The 6,000-nt window shown below is 36.4% G+C and overlaps 1 long non-coding RNA gene across 9 annotated transcripts in view; it reads left to right on the top strand.

Moving 5' to 3' along the window:
• The first annotated feature begins 4,324 nt into the window (after positions 1-4,324).
• The window catches only part of LOC134737132 (uncharacterized), a 306,918-nt gene continuing 305,242 nt past the window's right edge, over positions 4,325-6,000 (top strand). For 2 of the 9 annotated variants that reach the window (XR_010121729.1, XR_010121730.1), the window contains exon 1: positions 4,325-4,442. This is a non-coding gene — a long non-coding RNA (uncharacterized lncRNA). Of the gene's footprint in view, positions 4,454-6,000 lie in introns of all 9 variants that reach the window. The other 7 variants (XR_010121738.1, XR_010121732.1, XR_010121734.1 and 4 more) reach the window with 6 other exon arrangements.

Genomic DNA, 6,000 nt, shown 5'->3' with positions numbered 1-6,000 from the left:
GTGATCATTTATTTTTCTTTTAGCAATTTTAATGTTATCCTACTGCCTCTAGCCTTCATTGTTTCTTCAGAAGTCAGTTGTTACTATTATTATATTTGATGAGTTGTTTTTCTCTTACAGCTTTCAAGATATTCTATTTATCTTTGGCTTTCATCATTTTCTCTATGATGTGTCTGTGTATAGATCTTTTCCATTTATCTTATGGGGAATTCCTTGAATTACTTGAAGTATAAATTAATGATTTTCAGCAAATTTTCAAGTAGTCTTTTTTGGTTATTTTCTCTACACTTTCCTCTTTCCACTCTGACTCTACCAACAAACATGGCAAGAGTAGTGCTGTCCCACATTTCTCATTTTTCTTTATTTTTTTTACTTTATTAATTTTTCTCTGTTCTGATTACATCATCTCTCTCTACCAATTGTTCTTTAAGCTTATTAATTCTTCTGCTAGTTTAAATCTACTGTTGAGCCCCTTGAGTGAATTTTTCATTTCGGTTTTACATTTCAACTCCAAAATTTCCATTGGTTGTTTTTATAATGTTTCTCTTTGATAGTATCCATTTGTTGAGACATTATCATCATATTTTTCTTCTTTAATCATGATTTGCTTTAGTTCTTTGAACACGTTTGTAATAGCTGCTTTGAAGTCTTTGTTAAGTCTGACATATGGACCTTCTCATGGTAATTTCTGAATGTTTCTCCCCACTGCCCTCTTCACCCCCATGCATATGAGTCATATTTTTCTGTTTCTTTGCATGTCTCATAATTTTTGTCAAAAATTGATATTTTAGATAACAGTGTAACAGCTCTAAATACTGACCCTCCCCACTCTGTATACCAGATTGTTTATTTGTTTAGTAACGTGGCTGGACTATTTTAGTGATGTCTGTATCTCTAGCAGTATGAAGCCTCTGATGCTGCACCTCACAGGGCACAGCCTTGGGCATGCGCACAGTTGCCCTGTTTTGATAGTAATTTCAGCAAAGTCTCTTTTTGTCTTTTTCCCTGATCTCTCTTAACTATCTGCCTCTTTAAGTATCACACCCAGTTGTTAGCTTCTATTTATTGCTATCTGATTACACTATTGTTTTCAACATTTCCCTGGGACATAAATTGCTTCAGTCTAATGGAATTAAATTTGAGCGTCTTTGAAGGGATACTTATTGAGGCCAGACTTGGAGGTTAGTTCTGAACCTGAATAGTACTCTTTTTAGCTGTTCCTGTTCCTAGTTCTAATAAATTAGCTGGCCTTGTATAATATTTAGTTTGTTGTTCTCATGGAACTACCAGCCTCCTCTTTATTTCTTACCACCAAAATCTCATGGTTTCCCAAAGTGTTATTAGGCTTGAACTCCCTCATCATCTGTTCTAAATAAAGTCAGTTCCCTGAGGAGAGCATTAGGGCCTTGTATTATTATAGCCTGCTTCTCCCTGCTGGGCAAAATCTCTGAACTTCTTCAACAGGATGGAATTATAGCCCTGCTTTAAGAGCAGGCCACCCAGCAGGGACAGTGGCATCTAGTCTTCTTAACTTACCTCTCCAAGGACTGAACTTTTTCCCTGCAAGTGATCTTGGGTGAGGTAGATTGGGGCCCCAGCATTCTTGGCCTGCTACCCCTGGAGTAGAGCCTTCACCCTGAGAGGGGCTTGGGTGGAGAAAGCCTTTTTCCAACCTCTTGGCCTCACTCACCTGGAATATAGCCTCTGTAGCACGAAATTGAAGGGGGTGGTTTCCTGCTCCACTTGGGAAATGCCGGGTTTTGAGAAATTGAGAAATGCTGGTTTCCTGCCCCACTTGGGGAGATACCATAGCTCTTAACTGAGAGCTTGGGGCAGAGGGCAGGAATCTTGAGTTCTTGGCTGTACTGACTTAGAATGGAGCTTCTATCACACTGAAGTGACAAATTGATTACTAGAAAATAATTTCCATTAATAATTTTTCTGTGCTACAATTAATAGGGTGAGAATATCCCTTTTATTTTTTAGTAGGAAATGACATTCTGATTTATATTACATTATTACTGATACTGAAAATGTTTCCATTTTCTCAATATTGATTAGTTATTTATACATTTTATGCATGTTTATTGAAACTATTGAGGCTTTTCTTACAATTAGGAGATATTCAGATGATATAATAAAGATAAAAGTGACAAATATTTGCTAAGTGCTTTTACTTGTTTTACACTCTTTTCTTTGAACACATTTTTGACTAAGTAATTTGTATGCAATCACGTTTATTAAGGAGAGCATCTATTTGATTTTTTTTTAGATGGGAGAAAAGAGGCCTATAATAACTTATCTTAGAGGTCACAATTCTGAAAGCTATCATTTATTTTTGGGCCATGAAGCACTTCCTGGGGAGCAGTACCCCATAATAGCTGTAGTAGCAATGTCTCCACTGAGATGCATTGGGCTGGTCTAATCCTCTCATGAACATCACATCTCATCAGTTCACTCTGTCTGGGAAACTCCCTACCAAGGAGCTATGCTCAGGGTCATTTCCAGTGGGTTGGGCAGATCAGCTCTCTCCATTACCGCATTACTGTTATTTATTTATTTATTTTATTTTATTTTTTTACCCCAAACACTTTGAGAGCCATGATATTCTATATTGTAGACTTCAATTTTTCTTCATCTTGGAGGCACATCTTTCAACCCACTCAATGGTGTTATCTGGGGGAAACCATCCAGATAATGTAAAGAAAAGCACATTTCTCAATTCTAAATCTTTTTTTTTTTCATTCGTCTGATTGAATGAGAACACATCCATTCATCTTGACTAAGATAAATTCTTCCTGCATGGTGACTATCTCTTGACTATTCCTCTTAGTAGGAGGGCACCAGCATGTGCCCTCTAAAATGTGTAGTTCACCATCAATTATGAATCTTAATTGACAGTACACTGAGCTCTGTAGAGACAGCACTGGGGCACTTGAAAGTTGGACGGGCACTGAGCAACACTGTGTCTCACTGAGGAAAGATAACTAAGCCTGGGCAAAGGAGGTCCTAAGAAGCTGAGAGGCAAAATGTCGTTATATGCATTCTTTGCGCAAACTTGTCAGGAGGAGCTCAAGAAGAAGCATCCAGATGTTTCAGTCAACTTCTCAGAGTTTTCAAAGAAGTGCTCAGATAGGAGGAAGACTATGTCTGCTAAAGAAAAAAGAAAATTTGCAGACATGTCAAAGGTGAACAAGACCCGTTAAGAAGTGAAAACCAATAGTCCTCTTAAAGGGAAGACAAAAAAGAAGTTCAAGGATTCCAATGTACTGAAGAGGCCTCCTTCAGCTTTTTTCATGTTCTGTTCTGAGTATTGCTCCAAAGTCAAAGGAGTACATCCCGGCCTATCCATTGGAGATGTTGTGAAGAAACAGAGATATAGAATGACACTGCTGCAGATGACATGCACTCTTATGAAAAGAAGGCTGCAAAGCTGAAGGAAAAATACGAAGAAGATATTGCTGCACATGGAGCTAAAGGAAAGCCTGATGCAGCATAAAAGTCAGGCATCAAGGCTGCAAAAAAGCAAGATAAAGTAAGAAGAGGAGGAAGATGAAAAGGATGAGAAGAAGGAAGATGAAGATGATGAAGATCATGATGAATGAGTTGGTTCTAACAGTTTTTTTTCTTGTCTATAAATCATTTAATCCTCCTGTACACAACTCACTCCTTTTAAAGAAAAAAAAATAAAACATGGTGCTAAGATTTATTTTCAAACTGTGCAGTGTCTTTATTTTGTGTAATTAGCATGCTACCAAATGTATCTTTAGGTAGCTCTGTCCTGATGGTGTTTTCAGTAGACACTAACTTTGCCTGGTACAGTATGGGAGTTGTAAATTGTCATAGAAATTCAAAGTAGGTTCTTGGTACACAGCACAGATTAATCGTATACAGAGATGGGGTTTTTTTTCATCCCCATCTGTCTCAGATGCACTGAAATAATTACATGAAATTGTTCTGTTAACTAAATACTACACTGTAATTACAAAAAAAAATTGTAGCTGTTTTTTTTTTTTTGACATTCTGAATGCTTCTAAGTAAATATAGTTTTTTGTTGTTCTTAAAAAATCTTAATTCTCAAGTTTTTCTCAGACAACACTTCAACCTATTTAAATGCCTCCTGTAAATGTCTGTTGTTTTCCTTTAAGAGGGTAGCCATATTTAGTTACACTTTCCACATTTTCTAGCCTCTGGGCTACAGGTAATTATGGGTTGCAAAAATTCTCAGGTAACCAGAAAAAAATTAAATTCAATTTCAAGGTGGCTGGGAGTTGAAAGTATGATATGCAAATCCATACATCAACTCTAACTGATCTAACTAGTGACATCATAAAAGTAGATAGTCATTAGAACATTCCAGGATGGCTGTGCAGGCAGATAACTGCTAATGGGCAATCCCCCTTATCAACCAAAATCCAACTAACAGGAAAATGAAAACACAGGTACATATCCTGTAAGTCTGTGTTATTAAGTTGTTATTTGTATTATTAATTTGCAATAGGATTAGACAAATGTGGTTTTATTTTCTTAAAATATCTGGCTGGTCATAGTTCCAATAGAAAATACTGATTAAAGTAAACAACAGTCCAGTTCATTTGGGAAAGGAATCAGCTTCTATCAGATAATAATTTTGCTCTATGGTCTGAAATAATATGGAATCATATTAATTTAGTCCAGAAATAAGTTGAAATTATGTGTTACTACACATTCTCCCTAAATATATACTATGGGCTATAATAACTTGCAGTTTTTTCCTTCTGCCCTGAAAGGAAAGCTTTCTAACTGAAAGCTCTGGAATCATATAACCTATATTTTATTGGCTGGGGGGGAGGGGTGTCTTAAAAATGGAAATTCCAAACTGGCATTTTCTCCAGAATGCAGCTCAGGCTCACTTTTCAGATGTGACCTTATCCTGAACTTCCCTGAAACAACACAGTCAATTGAATATATTTGTATGACCCTATCGTTTTACTGGAATTTGAATATATCTATTTCTATATCTATATCTGCATATATCTATATTGGCATATATCTATAGATAGATAGATAGATAGATGCCAGTATTATCAGGGAAATGATACTCCAAAGTTTCAGCTATTCAAAAGCTGTTCATGTGAAAATCTGAATGTACTTTGTTACTAATTGAAAATGTTTTGCCCACTATTATCTGCCCCTGTGTGAGTCTTCCCATCATAAGCAAAAATCTTGGAAGATCAAAAAATATAAAACACAGTAGCTAATGTTTACATCCCCAGAGTATGTTGTTAGCCTGTGTCCACTTTGGGGAAAAGGAAGTCAATTGCCCATTTTGTCTCAGGCAATTGTTATGGCCACAGTTACCAGAAGGAATAGAAATTCACATTGCAGCATTTTTTCCTTCAGTGAATTTTGCAAAACGGATATGTGACAAAGGTCCCACCCAGTAGCACCACAACACACCATGCCATGCCAACACATTCTTGCCACTGTTATTCTCAATGGCTCAGAGGAAAAAACAGTAGAAATTCCTCTGGGCAAGAATATGAGCCAGCAGGCCCCAACCTAGTGAAGAAAGTTTACGTTTAAAAGGTTCAATATTTTTAGTAAAGTGGTTTCATGGGCTTTATTATGCATTCATGCATTTTGCTAGTGACATTTTTAAGTAAATATTTCACAGATTTAATTTATAAATCTAACTTTTGACAAGTCTGACCAAAAAAATATAAAGCCCTCCAAATGGGAAACGTGTCCATCTTTGGTTATGAATATTCATAGGCCTGAGAGCAACCTTTACAGAATACTATGTGGCAAACACCCTTGGCCTACACATCTGTGCTCTATTGTGTTTTCCTGAACAAATCAACTCGTTCAGAGACTATAAAACAAGAATTCGTATAAAAATGTATATAAGGAAGACATGTTTCCCTTTTTAAAAGTTCATTCATCCATGACGAAGCAATTAAAAGTAGTTCAAGTTAACAACAAAGAACAAAAGATAATTGTGTGGATCTATGTGGTGGG

This window comes from Symphalangus syndactylus, chromosome 7 (assembly GCF_028878055.3).
Source record: "Symphalangus syndactylus isolate Jambi chromosome 7, NHGRI_mSymSyn1-v2.1_pri, whole genome shotgun sequence".
Taxonomy (NCBI): domain Eukaryota; kingdom Metazoa; phylum Chordata; class Mammalia; order Primates; family Hylobatidae; genus Symphalangus; species Symphalangus syndactylus.
The sequence above is the reverse complement of the archived record's forward strand: the minus strand, read 5'-3'. Positions and strand labels throughout refer to the sequence as shown.